The 19,150-nt window shown below is 36.8% G+C and overlaps 1 protein-coding gene across 2 annotated transcripts in view; it reads right to left on the bottom strand.

Moving 5' to 3' along the window:
• The window catches only part of NSG2 (neuronal vesicle trafficking associated 2), a 1,037,752-nt gene that overhangs the window by 125,849 nt on the left and 892,753 nt on the right, over window positions 1–19,150 (bottom strand). The window lies entirely within an intron of this gene.

The raw sequence follows: 19,150 nt of genomic DNA, 5'->3' as shown, positions 1-19,150 counted from the left end.
GAAAAGTGGAAAATTAAGTGTATGGGAGAATAATCACTGAACTTACTAAAGGAATGAAATTAGAACACAAATTGATTATTTTTTTAAATATCTGAGAGTTTAAAAGTTAAAAAATGGAATAAGTATGCTGGATTTTAAGATCATGTGGCTATATGGGTTAAAGTACAGGAAATGAAAAATCATATAATATGAGAGTGTTTTATGAGAACTGGACTGTTTGGTGGCTTGATTTTAAAGAGAAACATAAAAAAGTGTTTTAGAATCTATACGGAAAAAAGAAAAAAATGGAAAGGAGAAATATAAAATATTGAGTCAAGAAATATTTAGAAATGTATTAGAGAAGAAAATCTCCTTTTATGAAAAAGAAGGGTAAATATATATAATGGCTCAAATTAAAATGAACAACTTGTTATATAAACAAAAATATTGTTTGCTAGGAAAAATAGAAGAGGTAGCACCATTTCTGATTCAAATAATAAAAGAAGGAAAAATAATATGAGAACTAAAGAATAAGGAAGATAAGCTAATAAGACAGCAAGAGGGAATATTTGAAATAATTAAAAAATATGTATTGCAATTATTTGTTAAAAGAGGAGATAACATAGAACAAGTTTAGAGAAGAGAAAAATTAAATAATGAAAATAATGAGTATTTAGAGAAAAAATAGCTATGAAAGAATTATATGAAATCCTAAAAGATATTAACATGAATTCTGCAACAGGACAGGACACAATTTAATATGGTGTGTATAAAGAAATAAAAGAGTGGGAAAATCATTTTATAGAAGTTATGAATGAATGATAATAAACTGGAATTAAAGAGAAAGAGATATGTACAAGAATTATAAAATTTATATTTAAAAAAAGGAAAGAGGAGATAAAAATTGGAGACCTATAATGTTGAATAATGCAGATTATAAAAGTTTTATGAGAATAACAAAAAGGTTAAAAAATGAGAATATATTGCCAAATGTATTCCAAAGAAAAGGTAAAGAAAATCAAGAGTTATTATGGATAATAACAGAAATAATTGATGATATCATATATAAAAATGTAGAAATGAAGGTTATGATAGGAGATATAAGTAAAGCCTATGATAATATTCAATATAAATCATTATGGGGAATTTTGCATGCATATAATGTAAGCAAAAAATACTACAAATAATGCAATCTGTTAATGAAAGGAACTATGTGTAACTAAATGTAAATAGCTGGATTGGGGAAGAAATAAAAATAGAATATAAAATAAAGCAGGGCTGTCCATCTACTAGTATAATTTTCCCATTAGTAATGAATGTTATAATGAAGGAAATTAATAAAATGTCAAGTACTGGTAGATACAAAATGATGAAGGAAGTACAGTTGCCAATAATGTTTAATTAGATGGATGATATTGTATTAACTGTTAAAAATGAAGTATGGATGGAAGAAGTAAATAAAAAAATAAGTATAAATAAAAAAATTGGTTTAAATATAAATAAAGAGAAAAGTAAAGGATCTGGTTTTAAAGGTATGATAAGAGGTATTGAGTTCAATGAAAAAAAAAATATATATATATATATATATATATATATATATATATTTGAGAGAAATGAATGCAGGCAACAATTTCAAAGAAATAAAATGAAAGGTTATTTTTTGGAAATCATATAGATTTTTATACAGAAAAAAGCACATGAACACAATGGTAATGGGGGAAATTGCTTATGTTGCTAATATGTATATGATTTCTATTAAGTATGAAAAGAAATTAATGATGATTTTATTTTCATTTATATGAGACTCTAGACTGAATCCAGTCAAGAGGTGGATTTTATATATGAAAGAAGAGCAAGGAGGCTTGGGTTTAATAAATCCAACAGTATATGCTGCATCTTTAATTTTATATAAGGTATTAAAAAGAATTATTAAGGAAAATAAAAACTTGATAGAAATTATACTACATTATAAACATAAAGAATTGTGGGAATGAATGGGAGTTAAAAAAGAAGTAAAATAATTGTGAATGAAGAAATGAAAGAATACCAAGATAAAATTGTGTTATGGAAAATGAAAAAGAACATATGTTAGAAAAATAGAAAGGAATGGTACTTAAATATTATGAAACCATTTTGTTGCATTGATCTGTTAAATATTTAGAAACAGATAAAAAAAGCCATAATGATAAGATATAATAACTATAAAAAGATTAAAGAATGTTGTGACGCCCGTGCTCTGGGCCAGTAATCAAGGAACCTCAATCCCCACCACTAACACCAGTGAGGGGCATCCACATTGGGAAGGATAACAAGTACACACACAGTAAAGTCCCAATTTCCCTTAGGAGCACACAGAGATAACAGTCAGTCTGGGGGTGGTTTCTCCCTTTCTCTCCAGATCCCCATTAAGACTCCCCACTGACACAGCTATAGGGTGCAGGTCTCAGCCTAGTAGTCAAGCTAAAACCTCCAGCACCCTCTCTGTCCAACCAGTGCTTCGTGTCCCTGCCCAAGTAGCTGACACACACACACACACACACACACACACACACACACACACACACACACACACACACACACATACACACTCTTTAAGATATGAGTTATATACGAACACACAGATACTCCTCGGGATGGCTGGCACAGGTTCTCCAGCTATGCCCCTTCCTGCCAGTCTATAAGGTAGTACCAGCTGCCACCAACCACTGATATCAGCTACTAATAAGCCCCTTACCAAAGGGTGACAAATTTTACTGTGCAATATTATTGTCCAAATAGTAAGTTTGACTGAGCAGCAAGACTAATGGAGTGGCTTTGTACAGTATCACTATATACATGCAATGTACTCTAGATCTTAAATTATCTCTGCACAAAACAGCCACAGTTGAAAGGCTTAAAATTATTTAATAATAAATAATAAAAATACAAGACAATACTTCTTACTACACAGTACTAGTCAAGAGTTCAGAGATCACAGGAAAATGTTTAAAATACAGTACAATAGTTCTGACATAAATAGAGAACACAGCTAGGCTAAACGTACTATTTTCTATCTTTTCCTAAGAGCAATCACAGTTATAAATAAACTCACATATAGAGCAAAAGCAGAGTACTGGTGAGTTGTTGTCAGCTTTAAACAAAATCCAAAATGCTCTCTCTCTGCCTCTGAGAAAGTTCTTTAAATTGATAATACATCCTGCCGACTCATTTTAGATTACATCATTATTAACAATTCTTTGGTTTCCCAGGCTAACAGAAACTCTACATTAACATTTCTTAGTAAGCTTGCACCTGATCAGGAAATCACAGTAATTAAAGACATTACGTATGTAAAATCTAGCAATTAACTCTGGTCTCAAAACTACAGAATAAATCTGCTGGTTTAGACACCACGGCTCCGAGTTTGAGATCAGTCATACAAGGCTTGACTTATCAGCTTTCTTCCAGCAGAGTGCACTGTTGTTAAATGTTTGACATTCAGCATTTAACACAATTTTCTTCTATTTAAGAGAACAAGCCTGTGGCTTATATTAATATTTACAAATTACATAATTATCTACAAAATTCTATCTAGCTAGGCTGGTAGCCTTTACATATCTTTACAAATGTAATGATTTTTTATGGAGATTGTCTATTAGAAAATTGGTGGTTAAGGCAAATATGCCATACAAAAAAAAGAAAGATAGAATATGTAGTAAATGTGGAGAATTTAAGACTAACGAGCACGTGCTTTTGAAATGTGAAAGAGTTAATAATTTGTGGAAAGAAATGTGTAAACATAATAAAGTGAAAAGTATGTTAAAATGTGAGCAAATAAACATAGACCCAATAGAATTTTATTATTATGGAGCATGAAAACAGGAAGAATTGAAAGAATGGACAGAGCAATATTTTATGTTTCATGGACTATATGGAATGAGAAACTGACTGAAATCAAATAGAATGGAAAATGGATTTTGATAAAGATTCTGGAGAAAATAATGATTTGGTTGTGGATAAAAGAGTGAGGGTGGATGCTTAAATTGAAGCTTATAATGTAGGGAGATTTGTAAAGAGTTGTAAATAATGTAAATATGTAAATAATATGGAATGTATACATCAATAAAAAAACCATACTCTTTTCAATAGGTGTCATGGGATTGCATATAAATACCTACTTAAGCTACCACAAGCTCAAGCAGATGGGGCCTCAGTTTAACATCTTATCTGAAAGATCTTTTTTGTATCCCTGTAAGAATTTGTGATCTCAGTTTACTGGGAAATACTACTTTTGTCATCTCTGAGCATTAAAGTCTGGACACATTTTATATTTTCCTTGAAAGAAAACAGGACTGTATTGTTTTCCTTTGTCAAGATTTTTGGTAAGGTCATCACTGGATCAAAAGGTTGGAAAAAATGCATCTCAGAGTATCTAGAACCCCATGGCTTAATTCAGTTATTTTAGTGTAGTCTTGACCAGTCTTCCTGTTCAGTTTAAAACAAGATGTGGAAACAAAAGAGAGAAGTCAACCAGATGGTGAGATGTGTCTTTAAATAATTAAATATTGTACTCATGCTTACTGCAGTTGTTTTACAAAACTGGAAATAAAAACAGCTGGTCCTTCACCACAGATAATTTGAGAAGTACTGTTCTAATAGATTATTGAAGTAGCATAGATAATTGTTGAAGTAGCCTAAGCTTTATGGGTTATATGCTGCCAAGGATATGACCACTGGCCAGCTTTCAAAGCATCAGGGCAATTCCTATGCACCTTAACTGCACCAGGGCTTAAGGAGAGAAACATAAATGTAGTGGTTAGGCCTCCAAAAGCTTCAAAGCTTTCTTGTTTCAAGAAGGGAGGCCACAGGCTTGAAAGGAAACAGCTAGGAAAAGAAAAAAAATCAATATATAACCCATGCAGCTATATACAAAAGATTATATGCATCCACACCCTGACAATAGAGCAAAAACAGAACAAGAAGTAGTGGAAAGCTACTGCAACAGTGATCTATCAGAACATCTACTGTTACGGCATGTTTACTTACACAACTGTATTATGTTCACCATTACACTACTGATGTAGTAGCCTAAGCTATATGGTTAGATTACCAAAGCTTAAAACTATATAGTAAGATGGAAGGAATTCAAGAATCCAAGAACCACTGGAGAGTGTGCCTAACAAAGCTTGCTCTAGACTTGGAAAAGGATTCCAGTTTCTAATGCTTTGTAAATGTATATACTAAGGAGCAACTTGCTGCCCTTAACGTACTTCTAAAGTTAACTTTTTTCAAAAAGCCACAGTAGAAGCTAAAGCCCTGGTTTAGGGCCTGCCTGTAAAAGACTGGTTATGGTGAGAATAGCAGAAAGAAATAGCATAAGACAAACATTTAGAAATTGTCTGTTTTGACACGGGTTCTCCTTTCTTCTTGCTTTCATAGAAAACAAACAAACAGCTGAAAGGCCGTTCTGAAGGCTTTTGTTCTGCCTAAGTAGTATCTGAGCTTCCAGTGGATAGCCATAGTATTTAAGATTTTCTCTCCCTTGTTTTTAGGCTTGGGAATGGATACAGGGAGATTGAAAGATAGGCTCAAGGTAAAATATAAAACCACTATAGGCATAAAAGGATTTGTTCTTAAACAATATTTTTACATAAAATGTGGTAGGGTTGACTCACCAAAAGAGCTTGTAACTCAGCAGTAAGTAAAGGCAAGTTAAGAACTTCGAAGCTGTCTTGTGAGCTGGGTCAAATGGAAGACGTGCTAGTTTTTCAAACAAAGATTTAAGATCCTAAGGGGAAGCCAACTGTTTTGTAGGGATATGGATATGTATAACCCTATTCAAAAACTGTGTGCTTACACAGCATGGAGAAAGAAAGGGCCTAAGGGCAAAGAAGTAGAGATGGCCAAAAGATAAATCTTGGCAGAAGAGTAAGAAAGGCCGGACAGTAATAACTTACATAAATATTTTAGAACTAGAGGCATGTGGATCTTGAAAGTGTTGTAGTTCTTACTATGGCACTAACCAGAAAACTTTTTCCACTTACACATACATGATTTCCTAATAGCAGATTTTTTTAGCCTCCTTTAGTTCATGCTGTATGTCCTCAGAGAAAAAATGTTGAAAAGGTACCACAACTCTTGTCATCCAGGCTGTCAACTGAAACATTTTCAAGTTATGGTGAATCAAACAACCTCTGTCTTAATGTGTGTAAATCCAATCTGTGCTAGAAAATGGTGATGATTGTTCTTAGACATTTTCAAAAGAGCCAAAAGGGGGTCACCACAATTATGTTTGCAGAGTCTTTCTGGATCTTTAGAAGAATCCTGTATATTAGTGGATAGGGTGCAAAGATATATAGGGCAATTATTGCCCATGGGAATGAGAAAGCATATGTCTTCCAGGCCTGTTTGCAAAGAATCTTGAAAGAAGGCAAAAATATCTTTCTTGCAGTTGGATCAATTCCTGGAAGACCCCAAGTGATATTTTCCATTCGGGAGGATCTACCTTGATCTTACTCAGCTTTTATGCTATAGCGATTTGCCCTGATGGAATGTAAGAAGCCTTAAAAGTCAAACTTGGGCTGAACTGCTAATTCCCAGGACACCATGGAAAGTCTTCACAGAGGGTAAGGTCTGATTCACCCTTGTTTGTTATCACATCACTGTGGTGTTGTCTGTGATAACTTGCAGAGATCCTGGTGACCAGAGAGTATTTAAAAACTTTAAAGCATTAATTACCACCAGCACCTCTTTGACTTGTATGTTCTTTTGTCTGTCCTGTTTGTTCTACAGACCTTGCACTATCACCCCTTTCAAAATAGCCCCAAAGCAAAGTCTGAGACATCTGAGATGGAGGCAGAAGGGAGAAGAGCAGACCAGGATTGAGAGACAACTGGCCTAGACACCACAATAATTTCTTTCTTACAAATCCTAGCATTGGAATCTGACAACATTAAGAGTGACAATGTTGGGACCAAACTTACCTGAAGTATGATTGAGTTTTTCACATATGAAGTCTGTCCAATGGAATCATAATATTCATAGATACTATGAAACCCAGAATCCTGATAAATTCTTAGGCAGATGTCACAGACTGGTTGGAAATACTCAGGAAGTTTTCTCTGTACTGCTCTGCATTGTCTTGAAGAAGAAAGGCCCTACCTAAGGAAGTATACAGAAATCATCCTAGAAGATCTATCCCGTGTGAAGAGATTACAGGTGATGTCTGTAAGTTCAGTTCAAATCTGAGAAGGAGTTTTTGACACATCCCAAAGAATCTTGACAACTGTAAAAAAGAGTCATCAAATATAAGATAACCCTCCAGATATAGAAACATGCATATGCATGAAGTCTGCAGTAAGCAGTTACTGGAGTCAGAAACTTTCTAAATATGATTGGTGCAGTAGTTACACCAAAAAGAAAGACAAAAAACTGATAATATGAGCCAGATATAGAAAACCTTTAAAACGTCTGAATTATTTATCAATAGGAATGTGAAGACAATATTTTTTACATTTAATGTTAGAGTGAAACTGATGGAGGGAGGGATGAATGGTAACAAGGTTTGGAAGGATGGCATTATGAGCTGTGGGACCTTGATAAAGGGTATGAGAAAGGAGAGGTCTAGAACTAGTCTCCAAATTTACTCTTTTTTTGGCACCTAAAACCTCTTTGAATAAAAGCATTTGCCTTTCTGATATGGAGGCACTAATTATACATATTGAGATAACATGTCAGCCGAAACTGGAGGAAAATGAGAAAGAATCCCATGAAAGAAGGCATCCAATTGCCATAAGTAACTTTGCTGAATGATTTTCAGATCTTATCTGTCTGAGATAATCTGATGCCACTGGGAAAGATGAAGGCCTGGTGAGAGGGATAGATTGCCAGGGTGGGGCTGGACAAGACTTGAGGCATGTAGTCATTCTGAATTTTAGTACTGTCCTTGGCTCTGGGAAGCTTTGGCCTTCTATTTTTGCATCTCCTTGTCATTGTTTTTTTACTATCCAGTTTTTAGTACCATGTTGCTTAAACTGTGTTTTAAAAAAGGATCCTGAACTGGAAAGAAATTTTCACTGAACTTAAGAAAGGAGGGGTGGAAATGTAGGTCCTCCTTCATCAAATCTTTTAAAGACCTTGCCAGCAGAAGGGCAAAACAAAATATCCTTCTCTAGGAGAAAATTAAAAATCTTAGTTTTATCATCTTCTGGCTAAAACCATAAAGTAAAGATGAAGAAATCCTCCCCCAGGCTACAATATAACAAAAAATGACAGAGTTTACAAAAAAAGTTGGAGGGGTTGCAATACTTTATAAAATCAGCCTGAAGGTCACCAGATATCTACATGGTCACCCCAGTTTTCCAAGCCGAGAAATAATTATCACCCTCCTCCACCTGAACAAGTACAAAACCATCTGCCTATCTGCCATCTATATTCTCCCAAGCAACAGCATTCCCATTCTTGAAGACATTATTCACTGGTTGTCCACTAATATAAATAAGGAAATCATCATAATGGGTTTCTTCAATATAGATATTTTACTACTTAACTCTGACTCATCCTCAGCCCTTTCTATTAACCTGTTCAGTTTCACCCAAGTAATCATCTGACCCACAAGAATCAAAACCACAGTAAAAGGCAGTCATTACTAGACTGGATCCTACTGTCCTTCAAACAAACTCGACTGTCTGTCTCCAGACACCATCAGTGATCATCTCACTACTATTGCCATTGGCAAACCATTCACAGCTCAAGATATGCAGTCCTAAAACAAGTACAGAAATGGTCTACCGTCAACAAAGATTCCTTTATTAATTACTTCTCCCATTATAACTGGAATACTTAAAAAAAACTAGATGTCAATGTTAACTAATTCAGTAACATACTTCTTAATATACTTAATGGGTTGGCAACACTCAGAACAAAAGGAACCAAAAGCAAGCTTTCCCCATGGCTCACTAAAGAAAGTGAACAGCTCATGGTAAACAGGGACAAGCCTGAAAAGCACGGAGTACAGTTAGAACACAACAAAAATGTTATATTTTCAGGCAATTTAAATTGCTGTAAGCAAAATGTCAAAGTAGACAAAACCACCTATTTCCATTCACTGCAAAGCAAACATCACCAGGACCCCAAACAATTCTGGACAACCATAAAATCACTACTATACAATGGTCAAACTACCATCCCACCCCACCCCAAACAACACCAACCCCATAGACGACAAATGTAACACATATTTCACTCAATTTGTCCTCTATTTGAATCAGATCCACCCTCCCTTCTCTATATCCCTGCCATCCATACTCAAAACACACTTCTTTTTCCTTTCAGACAATACCAACATCAGCTATCAAAAAGCACCTTCAAAAACTAAAAAAAAAACACTGCACCTGCTGCAGACATATTACCACCCGAATACTTCAAGATAGCAGCTGATGCCTTCATATATCCAGTACTAATACTCATAAATAGATCTAGCTCAGAAAACTATACCTCATCTATCTGGAAAAGATCTCATAGGAAACCACTTCACAAAGCAGGATCAGCCCCAGATATCTCCAGCTACCAACCAAGAGCAATCACCCCAATCTAGTATATTAAAAAAATGTATGCACTCTCAACTCCTAACCAATCTCAATAATAACAACAGCCTTTCCTGCACACAACATGTCTTTTGGTCTCACAACAACACAACAGCCCTTCTTAGTTTCTCCAAAACAATGAACAACAATATGAACAATGGCAATGTAGTATCCTTCCTTTTCTTGGACTTGTCAAAAGCATTTAACAGTTTCTGAGCAACTCCTACTTAATGAACAATCTTCTCCATCACTATCTCACACATCCCTTACCTGGTTCTCCAGCAATCTCTTAAACAGACAACAGAGCATAAAAGTGAATCAGGACCCCTCCCCCCTTTCCTCCACTGTGCCATTGGCGAACTACAAGGTTAAGTAAGACCAGTACTATCCAAATCTTCATAAACAATTGGGTTGGGAGGGTGGCCTAATGGTTAAGGTGTTTTCCTTACAAACACAAGGTACAGGGTTTGAGTCTCACAAGGGATAATTGGCTAGGCTTAAAATGGCTCACAAGGGCACTTAGCTTAGTTCTAAACTATGAACTATAAACCTATGCCTAAAGCCAGTAAACTTGCCTCCATAGTATAATATGCTAATTACACCAAACTCATCTGCTTAGTCCCAAGCCTCCCGCTACTTCAGCAAAAAACTCAAGACGCTTTCTCCTCTTTAGTAATAGCTAAAACTGACCAGCTAATCCTAAAAACCAAAAAAAAAAAAAAAATTAATGCTCTTTACTCCCAGATCTCATCCTACAACCAAAGCATCTCTTAACATCATTTCAACTAACACCATCAGATTAGACACTGTGTGAAATTCTAAACTGCTAGATTTCACAATAGACAACAACCGAATATTCGACCTGCACATCAACCAAGCCATCAAAAAAAAATCACCAAAAACTGGGTTTTCTCTACCAGAGTAAAACTTAGTTCACAGACTCATCTAAGAAACCCTAGCAACATCCTACTTTCTCCCCACTCTTTTTTATGTATCAGCCATACTTACTAACCTTAATATCTAAATTAGCATCTTGAAATAACAAAATAGCAAATTTGCTTCAAACTCACATTATTGTAATCACCACTGCATTGCACTAAAACAGCTTAAATGGCTTGCACTAGCGAGTCACCTTACATTCGCTCAGCTACTAACCATGCACAAAGTAACAGACAAACCAAATACATGGCCTTCCCAACAAAACATTCTCTGGCATCATTTCATGCCATGCTGCCTCCACTCAGATAAAAAAAAAAAAGACTTCTCAGTATCTCCAAATCTTACAAAACAGCAGGAGACTCATTCTACCCATCCTATGTCACCAGGTAGTGGAACACTATGACTATCTCACTAAAGCAGGACAGCCTCTAGTTGTAAGCACAGCCTAAAACAGCACCTAAATTCCAATTGGCTGCATTCATGTTCCCACCCCGCACAATATTTCTAACTTTCACCTTTCTCCAGAATCCTTTATCAATGCCTCCCAACATCCACCACCTTCCTCTTATCCTCACTCCTCATCTGATTGTCTCTTCACTATTCCTGCTTCTTCTACCACTTCCTCCTCCTCCCCTCTCAATTTTCAAATAGGACATCACCTATTTAATCACTAATGTATGTATCAGCAACCCTTTACAACTTCTAGCCTCCAACTATGATCTTCTTTCCTCTTAGCTAACATCCTAAAAATAGTGTAATTAAATTATTCATACTTTCATAACAGTTTACTTACGTAAAGCATTCCTCTGTAACTGCATTTTATTATACATTGTCATTTATGTAAAATGTTTTTATTTTACTGTTAATTATTTGTAACTATTCTCTCTAAAGATGTAAAACTGCACTCAAGAATTTTTCTCTAAGGACCTCCTCTAAAAGTGGACCTGCATGAGCAGTGGAATGTACCATTAAACAAACAATAAACAAAATAAATAAATAACTCTCCTATTAATGGCAGCTCTGGATATGGTATCAGCAAATTTATAAGAGCACTTTAAAGACTGTTTAGTCACCTGAGAAACAGATGAGTTAAGGAATTCAGTCAAGTTTTAACCTCTGAAAAGGCAAGATTAACAGTTAACTTCCTCATTTTCTCAAAGAAAGTAGTAAAAATGTCAACATGTAAGCCTTGCAGTTTAAAATTCTGAAAGATAAAATACCAGAGGAATAAATGTTCTTTTCAAATATGTCAAAGCTTTCCAACCATTGTCAAAAGGAATGGACATTTACAATCTGTTTAGCAGCAGAAGTTTTAGATAAGGAAGTAAGTGTAGGGTCTGCTTTAGGATTAAAAAAACAGTTATTTATGAGTCTGTTTTGGGGCATCTGATATTTGGCATATACTTTTCTGAGGTGCAGGCCAAAACCAGTGAAATATGGCTAACTAAGTTTGCAGATAACTGCAAGATGGGTGCTGTCATCAATTCCCCGAGTGACATTAAAATCCTCCAAGAGGGTCTCATCCAAATAAACAATTGGTGCCAGAAACATGGCCTCAAGCTGAATACCAAAAAATGCTTCATCCCCTTTGGGGAAGGTGATGTCCCCACAAATTATCACATTAATAACAACGTCCTAAGCATGCAATCAGTCATGAGGGATTTGGGCATCCAGGTTGATAGCAACCTGACTTGTGACCTCCATCTTGCTTCCATTGTATGGAAGGCTTTCTACATGGCCCACCTCATAAGTAAGAGTATCTCATCTAGGGACAAGGAAGTCGTAATATCCCTGTATTCTTCCCTTATAAGGCCCATTATTGACTACAATGCCCCTTTTGGCATGTACCTCACAAAGCACATGCAGCAGCTGGAGAGACCACAGAGGTTCCTCACCAGGAGAATCCAGGGCCTCAAACATCTACCATACACAGGCTAAAACCCTGTCCGTTACTCAGTTTCATACAGACTCCTCAGTAGTGACCTCTGTCTGGCACACAAAGCAATATCATACCCGGCCTTGATGGGACTGCTGCACATCCACAAGTCAAGCTCCATTTGTGTAACCAGCATGTGCAACCTCAACCTGGTCTATAACATCAATAGGACTTGTTGGTGGGACAGATTTGTATCCCAGAGACTCCCCCATCTGTGGAATAGTCTCCCTCTCCATGTCAAGCAGAGTACCTCATTATCCCTTTTTAAGCGCAACCTGGACAACTGGATGGGAAAAAGAAAATACACCCCTGGGATTCCACTTGTGTCCCTGCTAGACTGGGGCATTTGGGTGCTGACTTTTATAAATATGGGCTAAACTCTTGGTTAGGCTTATAAGGGGCTCACAGCCAATAGCCTAGTAACTTGCTATGATCCTATGAGTTACTCTAACCCATCAGACTTTTTACGAACAGGAGGTTAACTGTCAGGAATGCTGTAAACTCTTAAGAAAATCCTCTAAAGTTCAAAACACGAGGGACAACTGCAGGCTGTCAAAAATCCAGTTTCACCAAATCATGATACTTTTGCTGGAAAGTGGGGACATTCTGCTTCCACTTAAATGCACCTTTCATTTTGCCTATAGTCTCAGGAAAAAGATAAGTATTCTCAAGAGGAATCTGAAATAACTCATACCTCAGAATCAGAATTTTCAGGTTGAGAATAAATTTCTGAAGAAAGACACTCTCCCTCCATTGCATGCTCTTCTGACTGGAAATCACTATCAGAATGGGAGGGACATCTTTTTCTTTTCCTATTTGCAGGCAGTGAAGAAACACAATGTAAAACATTAAAATCTGCAAGTAGTCAATTAGTAAATCCCAGCAAGTTTTTCCTGCCTATGGTAAAATAAACAGGAGAACCAATGTTCTTATATATATATTTTTTCTTTTCCTGTGAGACTGCCTGGAAAAAGACCAACTCACTACTGCTATGACAATCAGGAATTTTATCAGGTAAAACTTTCCTTGCCCAGACAGGACAACCCTACAGCTACAGAGGATGCGTGTAACTCCTGATCTTTACCGGCTTCTCAAGGATTTACAACAGAAGGACCGAGATACACTGATGAGCAGTCTGAGGAATCATGTCTGGCCAGAGAATTGTCATTTATTGGCAGCTGAGTCAGAGAGGGAGCCAGACAGACAGACATCAAAAAACTCATGTGAAACTTTCTTCTTCTTGCATATGGGAGAAGGAAGAACTGGTCCATGACTTAGCCAAAAAAGAAGCCTAAAAGATGGGTAGCAGACTCCGTGTAAGTCTGTAAACTTCCTTACAGAAAAGTAAGGATCTGAGGAAAAAAAATAAATGGGAGCCCCTAAAAGCACACTTTTCTGCCGCTAACACAGTAATTCTACATAAATATGTAGAAAATAAATAATTAAACATATTTTAAAATGCTTCAATCACCATAAAATGCTGTTTCTTGATGGCACCAAGCACAGTTAAATAAGCTTCACAACAAGCTTCACGGATATCAGATTTCCAACGAACTATAGGTATTCCTAATGCAAAAACTCCAGCGATACTTCACGTTGGTAAAAAGTACTTTATTTGATAAAACAAAGTAAGCGCTTTCACCCGTAGGCTTTCTCAAACTTTTACAAATAAACTGACATATTTATTTTTTTAAATAGCCCTCCTCTGGCTATGATTGGTTGAAAACTCTCATACGTCAAGCACAGTGAGATATACTTTAAAGCGCTTAAACATAAAACATTAAAAACTTCATCTAAACATCTAAATATTTTTTAAGAATTTTTGAAAATCATTAAAAGATTTTTTTAGCATAAAAGCAATAGATTTTCAATATATACTAGGTAAACCACAGATTATAAAACAAAACACATACATAAAAACATCACAGTCCATGAATATATAACACAAACAATCCCAGTCAAAGAGGGTGAGAGTAGAGGGAAAATGAAACACATCAAACCCACATCAACCAAGTGAGATGTGGGAGAGCAACTTATTTAACTGTGCTTGGTGCCATCAAATCTGATATCCGTGAAGCTTGTTGTGAAGCTTATTTAACTGTGCTTGGTGCCATCAAATCTGATATCTGTGAAGCTTGTTGTGAAGCTTATTTAACTGTGCTTGGTGCCATCAAGAAACAGCATTTTATGGTAATTGAAGTTATATTTTCTTTGGTAACGCTGTTTCTGAGCTCTGTTGGCTTGCTGTGCTGCATCTGGGTGATTTGTCTATATTTTAAAATGCTGCCCTGGGTCTAAAGCCACCTATAGTCTGTCCCCTATAGTAAATTGGCCCCCACTATGTCCTATTTCTCAATTAAACAACATTGCCCCAACACTATTTCTAACCCTAAACTTAATCCCTGAATACTGTAGTTTTACTCCACTCTCCCACTCATAGCCCTGAAACTCATACTCTGTGCCCTCTACCTGCAGTTTACAAATACCCTGTATAAGCATATAACATAGCCCAAATATAGTCTATAACTTAGTTCTAATATACAGCTTAATCTACTGCTAAAAATCCAGTTTAAATTTAATTACAAATTAAATCAGACACTGCATAATTACCAAAGCCTAAGTAAACACTAGGAGTCAGTGTTAGCCCTGTTCCACTTACTGCCCTGCGCACAGACTTGCTCCACTCCCTTCCCTGCCCCCAATTCCCACCCACCCCCACTACCTCTACATTTATAGGTGCTTAATCACACCCCTGCTAAAATATCCTATCAGCTTCTACCTTCATATTCTCCGCCCTGTCGCTACCGTTCTATTAGCCTCACCTAACATATTTCTCTCCACCCACTCCATTATCTCTAATTTCACCATCAGATCTACTACTGTTGTGTCACACAAACTAAAGTTCAAAATAAAATATTCCTCTCTCATTATGTTATTCTATTCTTTGCTACCCATTCTGTTCACCACTTATGTACTCACCTTCTATGAAAACCATATGTTTACTGACTATCAGTACCCTAAAGGCCATACAATCACTCCAGCTGTAAAGCTTCCCACCTTCAGCCATGTTAATAACAAAGGGTATAACCCAACTTGCTCCCTCTTTCAGTATACCAACCCCTTGCAGATTACCTTGCGATCTAGACAAATACTACAACATTTTAAACAAACTCCTGAGGCTTATCATGAGGTATAGACCAAGCCTCATACTCAGTGGAGACATTCACCCCAACCCAGGCCCATCCAACTCTGATAAATATACCCCCTCTACCAGTGACCTAAGCCCTAAAACTATAATCAGCAGACCAACTAACTCTCTCCTGGTCTGTCATCTGAATATTAGAAGTATTAATAACAAGATACATAAACTGCATTGCTCTCCTGGCTATACATTCCCCTGAGATTCTCTGTCTGAGACCTGCTTAAAACCTAACACTACAGACAACAAAGTGTTACCACCAGGGTATAATATACACAGGCTGGAACGTGCTTCCAGGTAGGGGGGTGGAGTAGCTATACTCTACAAATCTGAGCTGAATCTGACCATAGTTGTTAATCAACCACCTCAGATTAATAACTCCGAAATTCTTGCCACTAGACTGCAACTTAACAAAAGCAAAAGCATCAACATCATCTGTATGTATATCCCTCCAGGTAATAATGTATCAATGCTTGAAGATACCCTTCACTGGCTATCATGTCATTATCCCCAAGAAACCCTACTACTTGGGGACTGTAACATAGATTGGGGAACCTGTTCCTCAAAATCACCTTCACCACAGCAACCTGCATGCTTTCTCACAAACCATAACCACCCCTACCAGACAAGGTAAACCCAACCAAAAAGAAAGCATACTTGATTGGGTACTAGTAAATAGTAACCCCCAACTGTACACTGCTGGTACCCTCCCCGATGACCTAAGTGACCACCTTCTCACTTACATATTTAAACAAAAAGCCATCAACCAACAACCCTTACTCAGAAAAGTCAGAAACAAAAGAGACTTTGACCCTGCCAAATTCCAAAAGGAACTTAATTCCTGTAACTGGGCTATGCTAAAACAAATCTTCTTAGAGGAGGCAGTTGCATATTTTAACAACAAATTTCTTGAAATCCTAGATTTGCATGCACCTGTCCGCTCAAAGCGTACTAAAGCAGAAACTGCACCATGGCTTTCCAAAGAGTCTAGACTAAAACTTATCAGTAGAAACAAACTGTAGGCTTGATGGCGCTCAAAAGACCTCCATGATCATGTTAAATACAGGCAAGCTAGGAATGAAACTAAAAAATCCATACTGCAAGACAAAAAAACAATACTATTGTAATTTACAAACTGTTAACCAGAATAATCCTCAAAAGTTCTGGGCAGGTCTGAATAAGTTACTTCATCCTGGTAAAACATCTACACCTACCCCTGCCAATAACATTAATAAAACCCCTGAAGAGGTCTCAGACAGTTTTAACCGCTTCTTTACTGAGACAATTCAAGCCCTAGTAATTACCTCCTAGATCCTCTGGCCCTGATAGTATCACCTCCAAAAAACAACTCTTGTTTAGCTTTACACTAGTGTCCACAGCACTAATCCATTCCTTAATCAAAAAATTAAAACCTACCACACTCGCCGCCGACCATCTCCCCGCCGAGTACCTACAAATATCAGCCAATGCCATTGCCTATCCAATATCAATACTAACTAATCGTACCACAGCAGAGGCTAAAATCCCCACCATTTGGAAAACATCCTACGTAATCCCACTCCATAAAGGTGGTTCAGCACTGAATTCTCCAATTATAGACCAATTGCTATACTTTCTCCACTTGCAAAGTTAATGGAAAAATGTATAAATAAACAATTCATGCACCATCTAATCCAAAATCACCTCATGGATGATACTCAACATGGCTTCCGACCACACCACAGTACAACCTCAGCCCTACTGGCTTTTACCGATACCATAAATAATAGCCGTAACAATAATTACATATCCTCAGCCCTCTTCTTGGATCTTTCCAAGGCATTTGACATGGTTGATCACCAACTTTTGATTGACACCCTGCAAACTTTCTGTCTAGACTATAAAGCCCTTCAATGGTTTACATCCTACCTCAGTGGGAGGCAGCAAGCTGTTCTCTGGAAGAACAAGCTCTCCAACCTATTACCAAATACCCTTGGAGTACCACAAGGCTCCATACTATGACCCCTACTGTTTTCCATCTTTATGAATGACCTACATACTGTCATCCCAAATGTCACCTGTATTCAATATGCCGATGACTCCACCCTGGTTTGCTCAGCTACATCTCCCTCAGAATTGAGGTCTGCTACCCAGTCCACATTTAATACTGTGGAAAACTGGCTCTCTGATCGTTGATTTTTATTAAACCCCAAAAAAACTAAAATGTTATTATTCTCACCAACACAAAGGTCTACTGCTTTTACCTTCACCATAAATGCAAAAGATGTCACAATAATCTCCCATGACCCCTCTACAAATCTAGATGTCATCATTGATAACAACCTAAAATTTGACCTACAAGTAAATCAAACTATCAAGACCATCAATAAAAAACTTGGATCACTGTATAGAATAAAAGCCTTCCTAACTCCTCCAGCTAAGATTGCGATAGCTCGCTCTCACCTACTTTCTACACTGTCATACGCTTCCCCCCTTCTCTCCAATCTAAACAAGTCTGTACTCAACAGACTGTCAACCTGTTTTAATCACATTGCCAAATTTGCCACTGGCCTTCCTTTTAGAACACACCACTGTATCAACCTCAAACAGCTTGGGTGGCTAGAACTACCCAATCTAATCCAATACAACATTCTCATTATGGCCAATAAAATTCTCTATAACCCAAATCATACACCAGCTCAGAGAAACATAATCACCCCCCATAACAATCTGAGATTGTTTCGATCCTCAAATAAACTAGCAATTCAAACCATCAAAATTAACAATGCAGCTGGAGATGCCCTATTCGCAAACTGTGCAGGTAGAGTCTGGAACTTACTTCCAGCTGACATCACAATGCTCTCCTCCATTGGCCAGTTTAAAATCAAACTTAAACAACACCTGGCACTAAACTGGCTTTGACACTGTAATAAGCCTGACTAACTCTAATTAAGAATGTTGAATAAACTAATAATCTAGTTACTGTCTATTTTTCCCCTGGCTGTAAACAGGGGTAACTTTTAACCTGTGGACTTTGTAAATATGTCTTTATCATTTCTATTCTGTTTACCTGGAGATTTTATTTTGTTATGATTTTTATTGTATCTGTTTACCTTGGAGCTTTTCTCCCCGGGCCTCTGCTGAAAATGGCCATGTATCCAGTCGGACTATCCTGGTCAATAAATGTAAAATAAAATAAAATAAATTTTACACAGTTTGTTAATATAAGCATTTACAATGTAAAAATCCACTTAAAAGGCATGACAATCCATCAAAAATAAATTTTCTAGTACAAAATTAAAAAATGACAAAAAAACACTTTTTTTTCCATAAAAGTAAAACTATAGAAGGTTTTCTGCAGCAGGATACTTATCCGCCTAGGCCTGAAGGATCACTAGCTGGCCATTTGTTCCATTAAGCCCACAGAAAAAGCACTCTGAAGCTTTTTGTGCCCTTATCATTGCTTTTTCACTTTCCTTACACCTTTTAGAGGTTACAGCATGTAAAATGCACCCAGAAGCTTTCAACATTGGACAATGGTCAGACCCTAGGCAG

This window comes from Protopterus annectens, chromosome 4.part0, assembly GCF_019279795.1.
Source record: "Protopterus annectens isolate FY-2018-M chromosome 4.part0, PAN1.0, whole genome shotgun sequence".
NCBI classification, from domain to species: Eukaryota; Metazoa; Chordata; order Ceratodontiformes; family Protopteridae; genus Protopterus; species Protopterus annectens.
This window is presented reverse-complemented; position numbering and strand designations above follow the sequence as displayed.